Source organism: Saccopteryx bilineata, chromosome 6, assembly GCF_036850765.1.
Source record: "Saccopteryx bilineata isolate mSacBil1 chromosome 6, mSacBil1_pri_phased_curated, whole genome shotgun sequence".
NCBI lineage: Eukaryota > Metazoa > Chordata > Mammalia > Chiroptera > Emballonuridae > Saccopteryx > Saccopteryx bilineata.
Window position 1 is genome coordinate 58,474,297 of NC_089495.1, and position 24,852 is coordinate 58,499,148.

At 36.4% G+C, this 24,852-nt stretch overlaps 1 protein-coding gene across 1 annotated transcript in view; it reads right to left on the bottom strand.

Moving 5' to 3' along the window:
• Positions 1–24,852, bottom strand: part of GPC5 (glypican 5) — a 1,883,811-nt gene that overhangs the window by 1,389,999 nt on the left and 468,960 nt on the right. The window lies entirely within an intron of this gene.

A 24,852-nucleotide genomic window follows, 5' to 3' on the forward strand; every position in this document is an offset into this window, starting at 1 on the left:
ATACTTTTAGTTTTGAATTTGTTTATATATATATAAACAAATGTTTTTGAAAAAAATTAAAAGCCACCAACTTGATACAGAGGAGATAATTTCTGAACTACAGGGGAAGGGCAAATAAAGGAAAGGTTGGAATAAAAGCAAACTTCAGAAAGGCATGGCTTGAGTAGTTAAAATGCAGCCATCATAAAATTTCACTCACACTGAAGTTTAAAAAATAATTCCTTTAAAAATGAGATAAAAGAAGAGAGGTGGCTCTATATTATGGCTGAAATAACTAATTTCAAAAATATTATATGATTTTGATAGACTGATAGTCAACTGTATTCATTTCAGTATTTTCTAATTGGTTTTCAAAGATATGTTTTATATTTCGAAACAGCTAAAATTGTAGATAATCATTTATCTGTAGAAAGTATAACTGTAACTTTCAAACATGCAACATCTGAAATCATAGAGGAGATCAGATATTTCCAAGGCAAGTGTTTGTTAAGCATTTAATGAAATTTTTAGTAAAGTTTGACCAGACAAGTAATAACAAAATGGTCACAGGAAGCATAACTGTGATTCAACTTTAACTTATGATCTATTAAAAAAATTGCTTTATTTTCTTGCTAGCATGTTAACCACTTATTTATATGTTAAGTTAGTTTTCTCTACTAGAAAATACACCCCTCCTTGATCGCTATATCCTTACTAACTGAAGTGCATGAATAAATATCAATTCTCATGTTGCAGCTACTATAACATCACAGATGAAGCTGACAGGTTCTTCCTAGAAAGGTTGAGATTAATGAATATTTAGAGATATGTCCTGAACCTATTCACAATAAATGACCACTTATTTTCAAAGAATTTTCTAGAAATAAAGATGCCTGGAAGAAATGGCTAGAATTCTAAGACCTCAAAATTGATGGTGTAGACTGATTTCAAATTATTATTATGCAACCATAAAGATTTCTTTTTTCTCAAGGTGTCTAAGCTGCTGGATTACTTTTTGCCCAAATCAATGTGGTATCTTTGGAACATTTTCAGCAAAGGAACGCATATGCTGCAATGCCTTTGTGGCAAGACTCTTAAGAAAAAGAAGAACCCAACTGAGTCTGTGGAGGATTTGAAATGGATACAAAGGCATCACGAGAAATACATTGTTCCAGCCCCTAAAGATAGCATCATAGAGAAATATTGAGTCAAAGACATCAAAGTGGCTCTACTAGAATAGCCAAATCTGACAGTGGATTAAAAACAACAGCTGATGCCAACCCAAGAAGACCTAGAAATAACACAACTGAAAATTGGACACAGACAACACCAACCTTAGACTCAACCAGCTCTACAAACAACATACTTAAACACACAGACATAATGGAAAGACAGAAAAGTGCAATCCAAATGAATAAACAAGAGAAACCCCCATAAAATGAACTGAGTGACATGAAAATAACCAAACTACCAGATGGAGAATTTAAAATAATAATTATTAGAATGCAGAAAGATCTTAGAACAACAATGGAGGGACACAATGAGCACATAAATAAAGAGATTACAAGCATAAAAAATGACATTGAAATAATAAAGGAGAACCAGTCAAAAATGACAAATACTATATCAGAAATGAATACTACACTAGAAGCAATTAAAAGCAGGCTGGATGAAGCAGATGATCAAATCAATGACTTAGAAGACAAGATAAGCAAAAACACAGAAGCAGAGTAGCAGAAAAAAAAAAGGATAAAAGATTTGAGGAAACTCTAAGAGAGCTCTGTGACAACCTAAAGAGAAACAACATACACATCATAGGGATTCCTGAAAAAGAAGAGAAAGAACAAGGGATAGAGACCTTGTTCAGTGAAATCATAGCTGAAAACTTCCCAAAGTTGATGCAGGAAATAGTCACACAAGTTCAAGAAGCACAGAGAACTCCATTAAAAAGAAACCCAAAGAAATGTATATGAAGACATATCATAATTAAGATACCAAAACTAAGAGATAAACAGAAAATATTTAAAGCAGTTAGAGAAAAAGAGGTTATCATCAACAAAGGAGTCCCCATAAAGATGATATCCAACTTCTCAACAGAAACACTTGAGGCCAGAAGGGAATGCAAGAAATATTCAAAGTAATGCAGAACAAGAGCCTACAACACAGGCTTCTTTATCCAGCAAGGTTATTGTTTAAAATTCAAAAAAATAAAAATAAAAAGCATTCCAGACAAAAACAAATCCTCAACAAATTCATTACAAACATACCAATGCTGCAACAAATGTTAAGGGGCCTATTGAAAACAGAACAAAAAGGGTAAAAAATATAGTAAAAGAGTAATAAAGCTTTAAAAAATAAAATGGCAATAAACGACTACATATCAATAATAACTTTAAATGTAAATGAATTAAATGATCCAATCAAAAGATATAGCTGCATGGATAAGAAAACAGAATTCATACATATGCTATCTATAAGAGACACACCTCAAAACAAAAGATACACATAGACTGATGGTAAAAAGATGGAAAAAAAATAATTCATGCAAATGGAAACAAAAAAGAAAAGCTGGGGTAGCAATACTTATATCAGACAAAATGGACTTTAAAACAAAGGCTATAGTAAGAGATAAAGAAAGTCACTACATAATGATAAAGGGAGCAATCCAGCAGGAAGATATAACTATTATAATATCTATGCACCTAATATAGGAACACCTAAATATATAAAGCAGACTTTGATAAACATAAAGGGCGAGATCAATAGCAATACCATAAAAGTAGAGGATTTCAATACCCTACTAACATGACTAGATAAATGCTCAAGAAAGAAAATTAGCAAAGAAACAGCATACTTAAAGGACAATTTAGATCAACTTGATTTAATAGATATCTTTAGAACCTTTCATCCTAAAGCACCAGAATATACATTCTTTTCAAGTGCTCATGGTATATTCTCTAGGATAGAACACATGTTAGGGCACAAAAGCAGTCTCAACAAATTTAAGAAGATTGAAATAATATCAAGCACTTTCTCTGATCACAATGCCATGAAACTAGAAATCAACCACAACAGAAAAACTGAAAAATTCTCAAACACATGGAAACTAAATAGCATGTTATTAAATAACAAATGGATTAACAATGAGATCAAAGAAGAAATAAAAAATTCCTAGAAATGAATGATAATGAGCAAGCAACAACTCAAAATTTATGGGACACAGCAAAAGCTGTACTGAGAGAGAAGTTTATAGCATTACAGGCATACCTTAACAAGCTAGAAAAAGCTCAAATTAACAAATTAACCCTGCATCTAAAGAACTAGAAAAAGAAGAGCATGTAAAGCCCAGAGGTAGTAGAAGGAAGAAAATAATAAAGATCAAAGTGGAAATAAATAAAATAGAGGCTAAAGAAACAATACAGAGGATCCATGAAACCAAGAGCAGGTTCTTTGAAAGGGTAAACAACATCGATAAACCTTTAACCAGACTTATGAAAAGATAGAGAGGACTCAAATAAATAAAATTAGAAATGAGTGTGGAGAAATAACTACTGACACAACAGAAATACAAAGGATTGTAAGAAAATACTATGAAGAACTGTATGCCAAAAAATTAGACAACATAGGTGAAATGGATGAATTTTTGAAACTTATAATCTTTCAAAGATCAATCTGAAAAAATCAGAAAAACTAAACAGACCGATTACAACAAATGAGATCAAAACAGTTATCAAAACACTCCCAATAAATAAAAGCCCTTGACCAAATGGCTTCACAGGAGAATTCTACCAAATATTCAAAGAATAACTAACTTCTATCCTTCTCAAGCTATTTCAAAAAATTCAAGAGGAAGGAAGACTTCCAAGTTTCTTTTATGAGGCAAGCATAATTCTGATTCCAAAACCAGACCAAGACAGCACAAAGAAAAAAAAATTTTGGCCAATATTCCTGATGAATTTAGATGCTAAAATCCTCAATAAAATATTAGCTAACAAGATCCAGCAATACATAAAAAAAATCATACATCATGATCAAGTGGTATTCATTCTGGGGAGGTAAAGTTGGTACAATATTTGCAAATCAATCAATGTGATTCATCACATAAACAAAAGGAAGGAGAAAACCACATGATAATTTCAATAGATGCAGAAAAAGCATTTGATACAAATTCAGCACCCATTTATGATCAAAACTCTCAGCAAAGTGGGAATACAGGGAACATACCTCAACATGATAAAGGTCATCTATAACAAACCACAGCCAATATCATACTCAATGGGCAAAAATTAAAAGCAATCCCCTTAAGATCAGCAACAAGGCAGGGGTGCCCCCTTCACCACTCTTATTCAACATACTCCTGGAAGTCCTAACTATAGCAATCAGACAAGAAGAAGAAATAAAAGGCATCCAAGTTGGAAAATAAGAAGTGAAACTGTTATTATTTACAGATGATATGATACTGTATATAGAAAATCCTAAAGTCTCAGTCAAAAAACTACTTGACCTAATAAATGAATTCAGCAAAGTGGCAGGGTATATAATTAATACACAGAAATCGAGGCATTTTTATACACTAACAATGAACTGTCAGAAAGAGAAATTAAGGAAACAATCCCCTTCACTATTGCAACAAAAAATAAAATAAAATAAAGCACCTAGAAGTAAATTTAACGAAGGAGGTTAAAAACTTGTACTCAGAAAATTATAAAACATTGAAAAAGAAATCAAGGAAGATAAAAACAAGTGGAAGCATATACCATGTTCATGGTTAGGAAGAATAAACATCATTAAAATGTCTATATTACCAAAGCAATTTATAAATTCAATGCAATATCAATTAAAATACCAATGACATACTTCAAAGATATAGAACATATATTCCAAAAATTTATATGGAACCAAAAAAGAACACAGAGAGCCTCAGCAATCTTGAAAAGAATGAACAAAGTGGGAGATATCACACTTCCTGATAGCAAGATATACTACAATGCCATTGTACTCAGAACCTTGGTACTGGCATAAGAACATGCATATAGATCAATGGAACACAACAGAGAACCCAGAAATAAACCCACACCTTTATGGACAACTGATATTTGACAAAGGAGGTAAGAACATACAATGGAATAAAAACAGCCTCTTCAACAAATGGTGTTGGGAAAAAATTAGACATCTACCCGCAAAAGAAAGAAACTAGACCACCAACTTACACTATTTACAAAAATAAACTCAAAATGGATAAAAGACTTAAATGTAAGTCGTGAAATCATAAGCATCTTAGAAGAAAACATAGGCAGTAAGCTCTACAACATCTCTCGCAGCAATATATTTGCTGATTTATCCCCACAGGAAAGTGAAATAAAAGACAGGATAAACAAATGGGACTATATCAAACTAAAAAGCTTTTGCACAGCTAAAGACTATATGAACAGAATAAAAAGACAAACCACACAATGGGAGAACATATTTGACAATACATCTGATAAGGGGTTAATAACCAAAATTTATAAATTTGGAAAACTCAACACCAGGAAGATATACAATCCAATCAAAGAATGGGCAAAAGAAATGAATAGACACTTCTCTAAAGAGGACATACAGATGGCCAATAGGCATATGAAAAAGTGCTCAACATCACTAATTATTAGAGAAATGCAAATTAAAACCACAATGAGATATTACCTCATACCAGTCAGAATGGCACTCATAAACAAAACAACAAAGAATAAGTGCTGGTGAGGATGTGAAGAAAAGGGAAGCTTCCTGCACTGCTGGAGGGAATGCAAACTGGTGAAGCCATTGTGGAAAACAATATGAAGATTTCTCAAAAAATTAAAAATGAAACTGCCTTTTGACCCAGGCATCCCACTTTTAAGAATATATCTCACATCATTGATTCAAAAGGAGAAATGCACCCCCATGTTTATGGCAGCATTGTTCACAATAGCCAAGATCTGGAAACAGCCCAAGTGTCCATCAGTGGACGAGTGGATTAAAAAGCAGTGGTACATATATACAATGGAATACTATGGGGCCATGAAAAACTAGGAAATCTTACCTTTTGCAACAACATGGATGAACCTGGAAACTACTATGTTAAGTGAAATAAGCCAGGCAGAAAGAGAAAAATATCATATGACCTCACTCATTTGAGGAATCCAAGGAACAATGTGAACTGAGGAACAGAATTGAGACAGAGGAGAGATCAAAGGGACCAGAGGAAAAGAGAACAGAGGGAAAGGGGATGATAGGATGGGATAAACTTGAAGGGAAGGGGGAGGGCGCTATGGGGAGGGGGACAAGGGAGATGTTGAGGGGAATACGGGGGAGGGGGGATGCATTCGGGGTGACACTAGAATCTATGTAAACACAATAAATTTAAATCAATAAAAAATAATACTAGCTACAAAGAAAAAAAAGTTGATGGTGTAAAACTAAATAGATATATTTTTTTATGAAATCCAAACCTCCTAGTCAATCTTGGTGAATTCTGCCCTTGTTTCATTTGTCCCTTCACAAGCAGTAGATCACAATGGGGAAAGCTTTCCTGCTGTCTTTTGCAGTCCCCTTTCCCAGTGCTACTGCAGTTGCCTCCGTCCAGCTCTTATTCTCTCTCTGGAACTACTGCACTAGGATTACATACCTTTTTAGTAATCAATTCTCATCCACCATGAAATTCAAATCTGATATTCCACAGACTTTCACTCACTTGCCTAAAACTGTCAATGGCTCCCCTCTCTCTGCAGCAGGAAACCCAAATTTCTTGGCAAGGTACCTAAGGCACCCTCTCTCCTCAATATCAGTAGCACCCCAAACAATACTCCAGGGTGTCACAAAAGTGAGATACTTGCTGTTCCTCAAACACACTTACTATGCCTTTGCATGCATTCTGTCTGAAAGGACTGTATCCTAGAAAATTTCCACTCATTCTACAAACCATCATCTATCAGTTATTTGTCAGAGAATGAAGCACTTGCATACTGAGCTCTGCACAGGCACTAGGAAATCACAGCTAAAGACAGTTCCTGCCTTCTAAGAATGTGCATTCTGGGAAATACCCACAATAAGAATATGAGACTAATGATGCCATATTTGAGGACAGAGAAGGAATCAGGAACTCTTTACAAAACAAGGTAATATTTTAGTATTCCATGCAAAATAAACAAAAACAAGCAAACAACAACAAAACCAGTTTAAGCAAAAGTAAAGAGGGAAGAATATTGTATGTTCAAAGACTCATACACAGTTTAGATTAACTAGTGGTGATTGTACTTGTGGGTATTATGATTAAAAGGTAGAAAGAGTCCAGATCATAATCAACTTTACTGATCATTATAAAATGTTTCAGTTCTATTCTGAAGGCAGTGGAAGCCATTAAGATTTCCAACAAGCAAGCGACCCTAACATCATATCAATATTGTGGAAACTGAAAACTATGAGGTCATTTAGGGGGCTATTACCAAGATTTAAGGGAAGAAAATACAAGGATGTGAACCAAAAATGCCTGCCAGTGAGTATCATAGAAAGTAAAAACTGGGAAAGACATTAGGAATCTAGAACCGACAGGTAAAGTAAAAGTTTTAGTATAACTTTTAATTGTCTTCACCTGCCCTCAACACTTCCTGGTGGCTGAGGAGGTTGTAGTTAGTCAATGACATAAGAAATGAAGGTGGCAAATATCCCCTTTGCAATGTCCCACACTACACTTAGACTGCTCGTAATGTTATCTTTCTGCAGTACACATTTCCTTGTATTTTAGTATGTAATGTACTCATCTATTAAGTTCTATTGTTTCTCATCTGTCTCCCTTCACTAGAATAAAAGATTGAGGCTGGCAGGATTTTCTCTTTCTGGTTTGATTTGTTTACCACTGTAGTTCTTAAAGCAGTGGTGGTGACATACAGCAGACTCAATGAATAGTTATTGAATCAATAAATAAATGAGAAATAATTAATGAATAATTAATTCCATTCTCAACCTGTTCAGTTTGAGATTTCTTTGGTATATTCAGAAAGAAAAATCAAGTAGAATGCTACTTTCTAACTTAACAAATGTAACAAATGCTGGGGATCTTGCCAAAATGCAGATTTGTGTTCAATAGTCGCTGGGGTAAGACTTTCTATTCAAAGAAGCACTCAGATGATGCAGATGCTACTCAAGACTGTGAATACTACTGAATTTTGCTGTTGGATATGTGACCTTGGAACTCAGTGCACTAGACATGTGATGTGAGATTCATCATCTACACAGGTGGTAACTGAAGTCATGAATATGAATGAAATCTCGCAGGCAAATAATACACAGTTAGAAAAAACCAAAGAGTCAGAAAGAGCAAAGGAATAAAACCTTTAATGTTAGAGAGTAATAAAAACTAAAAAAAAAAAAAAATGAGGGAATCTGAAGTTAGAGAGATCCTCCACAGTGTAAAAAGCCATTATGAGCACTTAACTAAAATACTGAATATGTCCTTTATATGTAGTGACTACAACTGTTATAGACTAAAATATACTCCCTAGAAGTCATCTGCTGAAGCCTTAACCCTCAATGTGACTGTGTTTGGAGACAGGGCCTTTTAAAGAGGTAATTAAGCTTAAGTGAGGTCATATGGAAGGGGCCTACTTTGATATGAACGGTGTCCCAACAAGAGAAGAAAGGGATACAGGTACACGGAGAAAGGGCTGTGCGAGGACACAGTGAGAAGGAACCATCTGCAAGGCAAGGAGGGAGCCATCTGCAAGGCAAGGGGGGAGCCTCAAGAGAAATCAAACCTGTCAATCCCTTGACTTTTAGGGCTACTAGCCTCAAGTAACTGTAAGAAAATTAATTTTTGTTGTTTAAGCCATCCAGTCTGTTGTATTTTGTGATGGCAACCCAAGCAAACTGATATAATAATTATGGTAAAGCATTTGAAGTGGGGTAATAGGCTTCCTATCTGCAGTTTGATGAGCATTTAGTAGCATGTGAGAAACTGAAAGTGGAAAGTCCCAAAAAGAAATATTAAGGGAGTTTTGTGCATGTGCATGCTTGTTTGAATAAAAAAGAGATTTGAAAATATGTGTGTGTGAAAGGAAAGGAGAAAACAAGGGTATGTTATAAGCTTATTCCCAAATATCCCAATTTTCTACCTTCTGGGCACAAAAGCCCCTTTGAGGTTCTTTGGTTATATGACTTGTTCTGTGTTTCAGTAAACACATGCAGAAGTGAGCTATGTTCTTTCCAGGCTTCAGCGTTAAGAACCAATGTGGCTTGGCCACCTTCTGTTTCCCTCCTCTGTAGTGTCAGTGAGTATTTCACGTTAGCTGTTCTGTCATTCCGGGGTTTAAAGTCAGGACAACTTATACAGTGCCCCTGCTGGTCCAAAGTGGGCATACATTGCTAACAAAAAATTTTTTGCCTGACCAGGTGGTGGCGTAGTGGATAGAGCGTCAGACTGGGATGTGGAAAACCCAGGTTCGAGACCCCGAGATTGCCAGCTTGAGCGCAGGCTCATCTGGCTTGAACAAAAAGCTCACCAGCTTGGACTCAAAGTCGCTGGCTCAAGCAAGGGGTTACTCGGTCTGCTGAAGGCCCGCGGTCAAGGCACATATGAGAAAGCAATCAATGAACAACTAAGGTGTCGCAACGGCAATGAAAAACTGATGGTTGATGCTTCTCATCTCTCCGTTTCTGTCTGTCTTTCCCTACCTATCCCTCTCTCTGACTCTGTCTCTGTCCCTATTTAAAAAAAAAAAAAAAGAAAAAAAATTTTTTTTGTCCTAAACTGATAGGTTGGGGTTGTTTGCTACTGCATCTCTTAACTGATACAAAGCTAGGAAAAGAAAATCAATAATTGACCAATCACAGATTCTAAAAAGAAAAGAGAAGCAGGATTACTGAAAGCAGATAGAGTGGTCAGCTTGGGAGCAAATTGAGATTAAAATAATGGAAGATAGTCTACATGAATGTTAAGATAAGGTTTGGTTTGTGAAGACAGAAATTTCTGGAGATATCCTATTTTGGAACTCCATATTCTGTGTTTGGAAGCTTTTAGATCACCCGAATTGAGTGTATTGCAAAAAGTGATTGCATGAAGGTCCAGGGGATCTACATTGGATACAGAAAATAGTAATAATTATAGAAAATAAAGGAGATAAAATACCATAGTGAGGTCAAAAAGATTTATCTTCCACCACAGAGCCAATGAATGCCATTCCTTTTTTTTTTTTTTTTTTTTTTTTTTTTTTTTTTTTTTGTATTTTTCTGAAGCTGGAAACGGGGAGGCAGTCAGACAGACTCCCGCATGCGCCCGACCGGGATCCACCCAGCATGCCCACCAGGGGGTGATGCTCTGCCCATCTGGGGCGTCACTCTGTTGTGACCAGAGCCACTCTAGCACCTGAGGCAGAGGCCAAGGAGCCATCCCCAGCACCTGGGCCATCTTTTGCTCCAATGGAGCCTCAGCTGCGAGAGGGGTGGAGACAGAGAGGAAGGAGAGGGGGAGGGGTGGAGAAGCAGATGGGCACCTCTCCTGTGTGCCCTGGCCAGGAATCGAACCCTGGACTTCCGCACGCCAGGCCGACGCTCTACCACTGAGCCAACCGGCCAGGGCCGAATGCCATTCCTATAAGAAGAACCCACACTACAGTTCCCAGCTCAATACTTGGTGTACTCTACACCATGCCTCCTTTTCCAGTGTTGGATAAAATGTCTCAGTGAATAAAATATTATATTCTTTGGATGATTCAGAATTTCGGTTGCTGTGAAGGTGACTATATCATTACAATTCTTTTTCTATATTCATAAGAATATTTCCATATGTACTTCCAAATTAATAGAATAACAAATTCAGGGGGATATTAAACAGAACAACATTGCTGGAAGTCAAAATATTTATTCAAAGCCAATATGTCATTTCCATATATGGGTTCATAATTTCTAATTTGGGCTGGAAACAATCTAATAAATGACATCCCTGCCTCTAGTTTTGCCCACTCACCTACCCTTCACTGCATGTCCCATACTGTTATAAGAATTAGCTTTAGAAATCAGCCATATCACTTTCTGGCTTTAAAATCCTAACAATTCAAGTTAAATGTCTTATCATGGCACATCATCTCTGTACTCTTTGTCCCTAGCATCCTATGACAGTCCCCCTGCTCTCAACTTACATACCCAACAACAACAACAAAAAAATACTTGTGAAAGATATCACAATATTGACTAGATAAAATTGCAAGTTTAGCAAATGCAGTTTCCTATACCCAGAATTCCTTTTCTCCTCCTTCACTCTCCCACCCTTCTACCCATTGGTTATGATCCAGTGGAACCTCATCTCCTCTCTAACTCCATGCCTGACCACCCATGCAGCTTCTGTTGGTTATCTTGTTTCTTACACAGCACTTAATGGCCTGTTGAAAGTAACTAAGTCATTTAGTCAGGCATTTAGTATAACTAATTTTTTAAAGTAACTAAGTTAACTTAAAACGCCCAAACTTACAATGTTAGGCTGATATATGATGTCTGAGAAACCAAACTTGAATGAATCTTTACATAGAAAAAATATTTCCGTTTTTAAGTTTTTACAGAAATCATCACACTTTTAACAGAACACACTAGCAGACTAGAAAGCAGATAGATGACTTCTGCCTGCCAAAGTTTGCACTTCAAAAGCAGTATGTTTAGACAGTATCTATCTATATATCTCTGCCAGTCTGTATGGTCTGGTATGGAGGAAAGCAGGGAGTGGAGTAAATTCTGATCACTGGCTAACGAACACCTTTGTACACCTTTGCTAGCACAGCAAAGAGAAAAAGGCTGTAACGTGATTGCTCATTCATAGCTCACAGCATTGTTTGCCCTGAGCTTACTAAAGGCAAGAGAGAAACATGGACCAGCATAGTTATTGCCTCATTGCTTCCCATGCCCTTGAGGCCAGCTGTGCCAGAAAGGTCTCCTGATCTGTCACAAGGCAAAAAGAAAAGAAAGAAAAAAGAAAGAATGCAACTCACACTGAAGTTGTCCCTTCTTTGATTGACATAGAAATACTCAGTTACTACTGTAAAACTGAGCAACAATTCTGATTGTCTATGCCCTATACCATTACAATTGACTTTAATCATTTTTTAAATATAAAAATAACATATCTTTCACTGAGTAGTAAAATAATTAAAAGACACATGAAAAACAAGTTACCATATGTCCCTCTATCGTGCTTTTATACCCTTCCCTCCTGATGTAAGCAATGGTAAAAGCCTGAAGTGCTTTCTTCAGCTTCTTCTACGTTTACACTAATAAGTAATTAAAAATAGTAACCAAAAACAGACAGTTATAAGGAGAGACACAGACACGGTTTGGTTTTGCAAAATAAGAACCACACTATACACATATGAAATTGGCTTTTCTCCTTTGACAATACATTGTGGACCAATTTTATGTCAATAAATATTAGTCTTTATTATTTTTATATAGCTGTATAATGTTCCATAACCTGGATATAGCAATATTATCATAATCTATCAAAATATTCCACTAAGCTAATTTATACTTTAACTTGTAAGACTGATGCTTCCTGTGTGTATGGTTTGAAGAGTGGCAACCACGTGTTTCAAACTTTGCTAATATTCTAGGGGCTGTTTTCACTTAGGCATATGGCTCTGATCTAATTTGAGTTTGTATTTCATTTCATTGGATGTTGCTGGAAACAGAGCTATGTTATAAAGGCATACCACTCAATCTTATGTCTTCATCTAAAGGGAATTTGTTTCAATTTTAAAACATTTATAAACTGTCACATATAGCACTTCCTTCTCTTTTTTTCCACACAATATAAAAGAAACTATTTCTAATTTTGACCAAAGCTAATTATCTGGAAAAGTGTCAGAGATGAATCTTAATTTTAAAGCCACATTTCTCTGTGGATTGTTGCAGACCACACGTTTCTTTATTTAATGACATGTATTGATTTTTTTAACCCCTTAAATCAGTCCACATATAACACAGAATCCAAATTAAAAGCAGTGCCTCACACACTGTTTGAAAATATCTGTAGAACAAAGGTCAAATGTGCAGAATACTAGTTAATGGCCTGAGGCAAAGTTAAGGTTAATATGGCACTAATGAGCAGGCTCACCCCTGCAGGGACGTCTGACCACAATTGTCAAACAGCAGACTTTTAAAATGTCAGTCTCTTGCTCAGCAGAGAAAATGTATAATTATGTGTTTCTAGATAAGATCTATTCTCTCTTGCTATTCTGCATCTATAATTAACCATTCTCCTTTATTCTCAACAAAACCATTCTATTTGACAAAACATTTTTAGAAAGTTTTAGAACAGAAAAATATTTAGATTTTTATGTGACAGCAATAACAGTTCTTACTGTCTGTATTTGAAAATACTTACATTTATATAGTTTGATTGGCTATTGGGAGAAATGAAATCTAGGTTCTCGGCCACATTCTATACAGACTTTGTGATGTATGCAGAATGGGAGGAGAGGGTTAATATGATATGACACTGAGAAGTCATGTATTATATGGCACCAGGCACCTTTATCACAAACACAAATGTGTTTCAAGCACACTGCATTCATATTTGATTAAAAAAAATACTATTTTTTCTAAAGGAATAACTCAGAAAGTCTGCTCTCTGAACCCCACCTGAACTCACTGCTCATTATGTAAGCTGTGACCATTCTCAAAGAGAAGAATTTCTTTTTTTCTGACTAAATGATTCCAGGTTTTCCCCTCCCCTCCTCCTAGGAAGTCTTCTTGTCCATGTGACAGGATTTCCCCTCACGAGAAGATTTACTGTGCTTTCTCAACCAAGCTAAGGGAGTTAAGCTGGGTGGTAGGTTAGGGAACACCAGGGAAAGTGATGAGAAGGCGAAAAGGCAATGGGAATATGCTAATGTTCTTTGATACTCTCTGCACAGGATTCTCTTCTGACAAGTGCTGCATGTTTAACCCTCTCTGGCGGTGGCCTGATGCTAGCCCTGAGCCTGACGTTCACAGCTCTCTGTACAATTTGTATAGACACCTCTATGCCTCACTTTTCAATAACACTCTAAACCCAACACATTACCATTTAATGTCCCAATAAAAAGGGCCCTTTCTGAAAGCATCCTCCTCTAAAAAGAGTGATTTAAACCTGATGTTAAAAGCAAGCTTTCAAAACCAGCTCTCATCTCGTTTACCCATGTTGTAAAAATGTACCTTAAAATGCACTGACTCTGTTCTCCATTAAAAAGAACTTTAAACAAAGATCTTAACTCATTTATAAAAATAAACACTGAACCAAGAGTCCAATATTTAAACAAATCAGATACTATTTGAGAAATTGAGCCTCCATTCCAAAAGAGATGTGATATAAAACTTTTGAAGACATGATTGGATCAAGACCAATACGGAAATTTAGCCAAATGGAATATTTGCAAATCTAATAGGTCGTTCACAGAAATAAAAAATCATTTTGAGTACCTATATTTTGAGATTCAGCATTTTAGGTCAAGACTTGATAGTGTATTGTTTTTATTTTTTACTAGTTATTGTTAGTTATTCTATGGTTACTAACATTTTAACAGTAAGTGCCATGACTGAGAGGACAAGAGAACATATTTTGTATAGTATTTTCTCCTCACAGAACTAGTAGAATATTTATAAAATACTTTCTCTTTAACAGTCTGACAATAAAAGAAGTTTTTCCTCATTCCTTCTTTTTTTTTCTTCTTATTTTCATTTTGTCATTTCAATCAGTTATTCTTGGTTACCTCCACCCAGAAAACTTATCTAATTGATGGACAATATATGCTTGATACAAATTGTTCCTTTTTTATTTCCATTTACTGTGTATCTCTCAGTGCTAATACTTGTGTTTCTGTACTCTGGATCATGATATCTATAATTAAGAGATTTTGAAGAAAATGAAGTATTTTGGTCTACAATTTTATTTTTATTCTAGTAAGTCTCATTTTAGAAAGAAAAATACCTTTGGAATGTTATATGTAATGCAGTTATTATTGTATTCACAATTTCTAAGGGTGACACAAAATATCACTAAGGTTAAATAATGAATAGTAACTTTGACTCAAATATGACATCAAAATATTTTCCATGTGATACAAAAGAATATATCCTTCCATTGTGATTATTCATTATTCTGTTTGTTTATGTAAGGATTCACTTACACTAGAAAAGGCAGACAAACCAAATTCAATAAAGATTATAAATCCCTTGAGTTTACTCAATTTACAGGATGCCAAAGCTGTACCGTTCTATTTCTAACAAGATTTTTGCTGAGGGAGAGTAACACCAACACAGTAAAAGGAATACCATCACCTACTAATTCTCAAAAGTTATCAAAGAGATTGAATCATATTTTTGAGAAGGAAGCTGATCTAAAAGTCTGTGACTCTATAAATATGGGCCTTAAAAAAAAAGAATAATCCAGAAACTACCTTCATACTTTCATCAGCTGCACTTCCAAGCATAAGATTCTACACATGATTCTAGAAATCATGGTATGCCTTGGAAATGATTGATCTAAATGTGCGTCTTGCAGTGAAGATGGGAAGGCAAAAAAGAACAAAAGAAAAAAGAAAAAGTCCTGCCAAATAATATAATCCACTCTAGAAACTCATTTCTCCTATTTTAAGGACATCTGTGGAGGAATTGGCAGCTTTGTCATTTTCATTCAACATGCAACTGGATAAATATGAATATCTCTTGATGCTCCCTACTCCTCATTTTTTCCTATTATTTGTATGCACCATAGACACTCCCAAATGCCATTTGTAGACTTAAACTAATGCAAATATCCTTTTCTATGTAAACCAAGAGAAAGAAAATGTGTGGTACTCTTGCTGTAGATTGAGTGCACAGGATCCTTCTAAATACAATTAATTTTAGTAAAAGAAATCAGTCTTACTCATCAACCTGATTTAGACCCCATGAATTCTGCTTAAAATTCTAAAATAGCTTTATACCCTCCTATAAAAACTATCAATTTTAATTTAATTTTTATTTATTTTATTTTATTTTTTTACAGAGACAGAGAGAGTCAGAGAGAGGGATAGATAGGGACAGACAGGAACAGAGAGAGATGAGAAACACCAATCATCAGATTTTCGTTGCGACACCTTAGTTGTTCATTGATTGCTTTCTCATATATGCCTTGACCTTGTGCCTTCAGCAGACTGAGTAACCCCTTGCTCGAGCCAGCGATCTTGGGTCCAAGCTGGTGAGCTTTGCTCAAACCAGATGAGCCCATGCTCAAGCTGGCAACCTTGGGGTCTCGAACCTGGGCCCTCAGCATCCCAGTCCAATGCTCTATCCACTGCACCACTGCCTGGTCAGGCAAAAAAAACTATCAGTTTTAATATGACTCTACTTTAAATCTTCTTTACCTCTTTAAGAATTTGAGTGAAAAAAAATAGCTAAATTTGAACTTCTTCTCAACTCTGAAGATTTCCACTGACTTTTCAAAGAAAAAGAAGATGCACTTATTTCAGTCTGCTGTAGCTCCCCAGTCAAGGCACATAAGAGAAAGCAATCAATGAACAACTAAGGTGCCGCAAGGAAGAATTGATGCCTCTCATCTTTCTCCCTTTCTTCTGTCTGCCCCTATCTGTCCTACTCTCTGTCTCTCTCTCTCTGTCTCTGTCATACAAAAAAAAAATAGAAAGATTCATTTATTCACTTTTTTTTAAGGAGGAAAGAAAAAGAAAGCACTCTCAGGTATATTTAAATGGAGAGTTATGTTCACAATTTGGTGTATTTGGTGGATATTCTAAGCCATATAAATAAGAAAACCTAGTCATGATTATAAACACTACTGAAAAGTTCTAGCTTGGCCTGGCCAGTTGGCTCAGTGGTGGAGCGTTGGCCTGGCGTGCAGAAGTCCCAGGTTCGATTTTCGGCCAGGGCACACAGGAGAAGGGCCCATCTGCTTCTCCACCCCTCCCCCTCTCCTTCCTCTCTGTCTCTCTCTACCCCTCCCGCAGCTGAGGCTCCATTGGAGCAGGGATGGCCCGGGAGCTGGGGTGGCTCTGGTCGCAGCGGAGCGGTGCCCCGGAAGGACAGAGCATCGCCCCCTGGTGGGTGTGCCGGGTGGATCCCGGTTGGGCGCATGCGGGAGTCTGTCTGTCTGTCTCTCCCTGTTTCCAGCTTCAGAAAAAAAAAAAAAAAAAGCAATGAAAAGTTCTAGCTCATCTGGTAAAGCTACTACTGGGAAATCGAAGGCTTTTGGAGAATCAGTTTGAAAAATAATTTAATGGTCATTCTTTGTATGGTTGAGAAAAATATATATATTTTTTACTTTTTTCTGAACAGTGAGAAATTTGGGGAAATTTATTTTTAGTTACATTAACTTAAAGTTGACAGCCTCAATATTATAGGTGATGCAAAATAATTTTATGCCCAAAACATTATAGACCATTATTGTAATGTGAAGGGTTTAGAATAAATGTTATGCTGCCTGAAATAAGCCTATCCTCATTTAAGCAAACTAGCTCTGAGAGTTCTACTTACAGCCAGTGATAGCCAGCCACATACTTTTTTTTCTAGAATTTTCAGTAACTGTTACCATTAAAAGAAAACATGGGTATTGATTAAATATCACACATGTACATAGAGTCACATCTAGGACCAAACAAATTTCAACTGTTAAGCCTAATCCAGAGGGACCCAAAACATGGAAGACACGAACAAGGTCCGTCGATTACACATCAAAGCTTTATTGTCTAACTTGGCCAAGCGGTGGCTACTCCGACAGAATTCTGAAGGAAAACTCGCGCTGGCTCTTTGTTCTACTTAGTTTTTATAGTTTTGTAAGTGGGAAATACAGAAGCAAAAATTGCAATTAGGAGCCCCTTACCACTATTGGTTATAGTCATATGTCCTTTAACATGACAGGACCACGTTCAATTTGCAAGCCATACATCATTTTGGGGAAAACAAAGTTTACAAGCCAACACAATGGTAGAAAGATGTCTCTTTACATATTAAGAGACATTCCTATATTATCTAGTGTTTATCTGCTATCTCTCTGTCCAGAGTCACATGTGTTAACCACACTCATTTACATAGGAGAGGTAGTTTCGGTGGGGACAAATGCCCTCAAATGGCTCATTGCTATGAGAAAATGTTTATTTTGGTTTTTCTCTCCCTGTACCTGGCTAGCCATTCACCCCTTTCCCCACAGGCGTGGTGGAATGTCTGGGGATCCATGTTTCCCTCCCCTTTGCATTTACAATACAATGCCAAGGGCCATCCTGACTATGCCAATCACACAGTACAGAGACTATTCTCACAATTTCTCTCCACACCTTAACCCAAATCAACAAAATGTTTCTCAAACCTCCCAAAATATTAATATTAATTCTGTAGCTTTTGGTACTTTACAACACCTGCGGGTGAAGTGGTTCAGTGGCTCCTCACAACTTTTAGTTCATATCAAATAATTGAAGCCATCACTTCTTTCAGCACAAGTAGTATGTAATATGACTTTAATACTCCATTGTTTGAATTTTGTTTCATATTTTTTCATGAAATGGACATTACTTTTTCTATAAATACCTAGAAAGTAAGAGCAAACTCAGTTTACAAAGACTTGATTTTTAATATTAGTTTTGAAATGATACAAATTACTTTTCAAGGCACAAAATTTTGCATGCATTTGTTTAGGAACTTGCTTATCCTTGGAAGTTCTTAACAAATTCTCAGTGGGATACGTGACCCACAAAGATTAAGCACCTCTAAACTTTTGCCATATGTTTGCTCTGCCTTCTGGTATTCTTTCTTCCTGTATGCCTGGTGTTTGACCCCCTGGGGTCCTGCTCTTCATTATTCATGGAAGTCTTGACGCTGGCCTGCCTTGTAGCCTCCATTTCCGCAGTCCTGCACTGGCCTGCCCTCTCACCCCTACACAAAGCCTGGCCCTGGCCTGCCTTGCCCTGGGTGCCTCCACCACCACTCACTACAGCCCTGTTTTAAATTAGACAGAAATGTTTTCGTCCAAGGAAACATGACCTTTAGTTTAGTAAATTAAACTTACAGGTAATAAATAATAATGGCACCTCAAAGAATCATTAACTTCCTTTTAGAAAATAGATTAGAAATTGCTTTCTCCAGTTTTATCAATAATATTAAATTTTTCTCAAAGAGATCACTTTTTTGTGACCTATGGATGTTTTCATTCATTGAGTATATGTATACACAGTTCATCATTAAGCCCGGTATATCAATACTGATTTCTCTATATAAACAAACATATGCCCAAACACATGCTTCAGTATTGTACTAAATGAGATTTAACTATGTAGCTATAAATTCATGCATTTTTAGCTAACTAATCCTATTAATATGAACCCATTTCACCTAGCTTAGCAATAATCCTAAATAATAATGTGTTCTTCATTCAGTATATGTTTAATTTTTTTCTACGTGTCACTAAGTAACTTTAACCACCTCACTGTGGTTTTTTTGTAATATTTAGAGTAAAAACAGTCACATCTTGAACTAAATCATGTCCTGACTCATTCTTTTCCTTAAACTACACAATTTCAAGTGTCCTCTTTAGTTTCCCACTCCCAACAAATAAAAGTGTTAATGTTCTATGTCCTCAAAGTTCTATATGCTTAAAGTATTCAAATCAAGACATTAGACTAAAATAAAACTGCCTGATGATACAGTCTTTCAATTAAATTCTAGAGAGAAAACTGCCAGAAAATAGCTCATAAGCCATTTTAAATTACAACTTGTTTTAAACATTACAAATCCAATATCTCTAAAAATTTTCCTTTTCCCACCTTCACACCAAAACCTTCTCTGATATTCAAACTATCTTACTTTAACTAAGCACCTAAGACAGTACTAGCCCAATATACACCTATGCATGCAGTCAATCCCCTTAATTGCATTCTTAAATGAGAGGCTTGGCTAATTGGGATGCTTGCTGGAGAACAGATGGGGCACTGGTGTTGAGACTCTCTGTCTTAATTTATTATTGTCCTGGGGTTTTCCTAATTACTCACTTAATTGGCACAGCCACACCACTTTGAAATAATAATGTACAGCTAATTATCACCGATTTAAGCTTACTAATAGCTTATTCTTACCAGCTAACCTCAAGAAATCAAGCAGAAAGAGCAACCGCCACAGGGAAATCGCTCTGCCCGGGCTGGCTGAGACAGCTGCAGGACTGCAATGTCCTTTACAACTGGGCTGATTTGGTTTCTGCCCAGAAGAGGCTAAAGAGTGCTGCTTTGCAGAATTTGTAAAGAAGTGAGTGCTCTTCCTTGCCTTTCTCAATTTGGAGTTCTTTCTCACTGGCATGTACAAACTCAATGTTTTCAATTAGTTAATTATGTGTATACTACATAATTTTTTTTAAAAAAATAGGGTAGAATACTAAGTGCAATCACATCTCCAAAATACAACCAAGAGAATTCAACACTGTGGTTTAGCTCCCCTCTTGTCAAGCGGAAAGACTACTCCAGGAGCAAGCTTAGCGCAACTCTTAGTACCATAGATAGATTTTATTAAGAAAAATTTCCTTCTTCAAATGTTAAAAATAGAGCAAGAAAAATGCAATGTATTAAACAGAAGGGTCCTCTATGAAATGAATATAGGAGGAGGAAAAGAAGACTACACAACCAAATTGAGGGGATTTTTAAAGAAATGAGTCTTTATAGAAAACTATCTATATTGAGGTTAAGATACTATAGTTCTGCCTAAGTTTACAATTATATTGCATTTATTGTAAGTACCTTTTTAAAGATCTCTAGGTTCTGCAGTGCTTGAACAGGAATTTGGATGCAGTCAATTCGCGAAGGGATGGCTCTTCAGGGAAAGGCAATGAGGGAAGCCAGGTAGAGGGGCAGGAATACATTAAGCAGGGATGTGGTCTCAGATTCAGCCAGACTCCACAGGCAGTGCTGAAGCATGAAATCATTACAGATTTGGTCCCCTCATCTGTGAGATGCTTTCAAGGGGCAGAGGCAGGGGAGAATCTGACTCCCTCCCTCCCCCAGGTGGATGAGATGGTGCCTAGCCACTATCTAGGATGACTCCCCAACAATCTGCCCTTTCATGACCTCCTGTAGTCACCCTCCACAATGAAAAGAACTGACTTGTGTAATGTACAGGATACTGCAGAAATGATACTGGAAACTGCTGAAGCTAGATTATTATTATTTTTTATTTTATTTATTTATTTTTTTTAATGGGGTGACATCAGTAAATCAAGATACATATATTCAAAGATAACAAGTCCAGGTTATCTTGTCGTTCAATTATGTTTCATACCCATCACCCAAAGTCAGATTGTCCTCTGTCACCTTCTATCTAGTTCTCTTTGTGCCCCTCCCCCTCCCCCCTTCCCTCTTCCTCTCCCCCCTCCTCCGTAACCACCACACTCTTATCAATGTCTCTTAGTTTCACTATTATGTCCCACCTACGTATGGAATAATACAGTTCCTGTTTTTTTCTGATTTACTTATTTCGCTTCGTATCATGTTATCAAGATCCCACCATTTTGCTGTAAATGTTCCGAAGTCATCATTTCTTATGGCTGAGTAGTATTCCATAGTGTATATGTGCCACATCTTCTTTATCCAGTCATCTATTGATGGGCTTTTTGGTTGTTTTCATGTCCTGGCCACTGTGAACAATGCTGCAATGAACATGGGGCTGCATGTGTCTTTACGAATCAATGTTTCTGAGTTTTTGGGGTATATACCCAGTAGAGGGATTGCTGGGTCATAAGGTAGTTCTATTTTCAGTTTTTTGAGGAACCATCATACTTTCTTCCATAATGGTTGTACTACTTTACATTCCCACCAACAGTGGATGAGGGTTCCTTTTTCTCCACAACCTCTCCAACATTTGCTATTACCCGTCTTGTTAATAATAGCTAATCTAACAGGTGTCAGGTGGTATCTCATTGCAGTTTTGATTTGCATTTCTCTAATAACTAAAGAAGATGAGTATCTTTTCATATATCTGTTGGCCATTTGTATTTCCTCCTGGGAGAAGTGTCTGTTCATATCCTCTTCCCTTTTTTTTATTGGATTATTTGTTTGTTTGTTGTTCCAACAACACACAATGGAGAAAAGAAAGCCTCTTCAACAAATGGTGCTGGGAAAACTGGAAAGTCACATGCAAAAGAATGAAACTGGAGTACAGTTTGTCCCCCTGTACTAAAATTAACTCAAAATGGATCAAAGATCTAAACATAAACCTGAAACAATAAAGTACATAGAAGAAGACACAGGTACTAAACTCATGGACCTGGGCTTTAAAGAGCATTTTATGAATTTGACTCCACAGGCAAGAGAAGTGAAAGCAAAAATTAATGAATGGGACTACATCAGACTAAGAAGTTTTTGCTCAGCAAGAGAAACTGATAACAAGATAGACAGCCAACTAAATGGGAAATGATATTTTTAAACACCTGCTCAGATAAGGGCCTAATATCCAAAATATACGAAACTAGATTATAAAAGACACTGTAGCTTCATCCTTGCTCTCTCTTGGATTGCCTGCCCTGAGGGAGACAAGACACAATGCTGTGAGGCAACACAAGCCTATGAAGAGATCACTGTGAAAAGAGACCAGGACCTTCTGCCAATAGCCATGTGAGTGGGCTGTCCTGGGAAATGAAAATTCAGTTCCAGTGAGGCCTTCAGAGGCCTGTAGCCTTGAATGACAACTTGACAGCCATCTCCCTGGGGACCCTGAGTCAAATCCTACAGTTAAGCAGCTCCCAAATTCCTGATACCCAGAAAATGCGTTAATAAATGCTATTGCCACTTTTAGCCAACAGGGTTATGGAATGATTTGTTAGGTAGCAGCAGGTAACACATACAGAAGGCTCCTAATTGTCTAGGTCAGTTTTCCCAGACAAAAGATCGGCTGTGAGTGATTAGCAACCAGGACAAAGCAGTTAGGAGGCGGATAACATGGCCAGGTAAAGGGAGTGAGCAGGGCACCAGCAGCATCTACTACCTTAGTTACCTCTCATGTTAAAGGTTTCCACTAAACCTCCCCCACTACTTACAAAGTATCATGTCATGAACTTAACTATGGCTTGACATTTATACTTTTAATAAAGGTGCTGGCAACATTAAGAATTCTAGACCTAGTAAAATTATTCTCCAGAACTGAAGATATGTCCACACAGAAAAAGTTGAGAGAAGTAATGAAAGTTATACTAAAACTAAAACAAAATGATTCAAGATGGATACATGGAACTGAAAAAGAAAAAGAAGAACACCAGAAAAAATAAAATATGTATTGGAATTATAGGTAAATATGGAACATTTGAAACAGCAATAATAATGTCTTCAGAGTTGTTAAAATGTTGGTTAAAGTAAGATATTTGTTGACAAAATAGCACAAAAGATAGAAAGAGAGTAATGGAGTGAAACTCTTTTATGATTCTTATGTTGCTCAATAAAGTGGTAAAAGTTCTAATTTAAAGTAGATCACAAATATAAAAATGCATATTATGATCTCTATGATAATCACTAAAAATAAACACAAATTCAAAAAGCTCTGATGATAAAATGATAATACCTGTTAAACTCAAAATACAACAAGAAAGGATAAACAATAAAAAATGGGGTAAGGAGAAACAAGAAGATGGTGTCATTCAACTTAATTATTTCAAGATACTGCATATCACTGTAAAATGAACTAAAACATTCCAATTAAAAAAAAAAAAAAAACCACTTGACCAGGCGGTGGCACAGTGGATAAAGCGTAGGACTGGGATGCGGAGGACCCAGGTTCGAGACCCTGAGGTCGCCAGCTTGAGTGCGGGCTTATCTGGTTTGAGCAAAGCTCACCAGCTTGGACCCAAGGTCGCTGGCTTGAGCAAGGGCTAATTTGGTCTGCTGTAGCCCCACTGTCAAGGCACATATGAGGAAGCAATCAATGAACAACTTAGGTGTTGCAATGAAAAACTGATGATTGATGCTTCTCATCTCTCTCCGTTCCTGTCTGTCTGTCCTTATCTATACCTCTCTGACTCACTCTCTATCTCTGTAAAAAAACAAAAACAAAAAAAAACTGATTAATGATCATATAATAAATATTATCAAGAAAAAAATGTAGTACATCAAATTATTTATATGTTGACAATAATTATATTAACATAACCTTGAGAGAATTCTTAGAATAATAAAAAAAAGCTATAGAAAAGAAAAGGGGGATGGGGGAATCTAGAAGAGGGTAGAGGGGGATAAATGGTGATGGAAAGAGACTTGACTTGGGGTGGTGAACACATGATACTGTGTACAGATCATGTATTATAGAGTTATGCACTTGAAACCTATATAATTTTATTAGCAATGTCACTAAAAAAATTCAATAAAATTTTTTTAACAATAAGACTTTTTATTTTATTTAGAAAATTCATTTAATAGGGTGACATTATTCAATAAGAGTATATAGGTTTCAAATAAACATTTCTATAGCTTTTGAAATGTTGATTATGTTGTATACCCACCACTCAAAGTCAAATCGTTTTCCATCAGCCTTATGTTTGTCCCTCTTTACATCCTTCCCCCCACTCCTTCCACTGCCCCCTCCCCTCCATTCCCTTCTCCTAGTAACCACTTGACTTTTATTTATATCCATGAGTCTCAGTTTTATATCCCAAGTACATGTGAAATCATTGAAATCATACAGTCTTAGCTTTTTCTGATTTACTTGTTCCACTCAGTATAATATTCTCAAAGTCCATCCATGTTGTCATAAACATCACATCATCATTTCTTATGGCTGAGTAGTATTCCATTGTACATATGTACCACATCTTCTTTATCCAATCCTCTATGACGGGACACTTTGATTGTTTCCATGTCTTGGCCACTATGAATAGATACCAAAATGAAC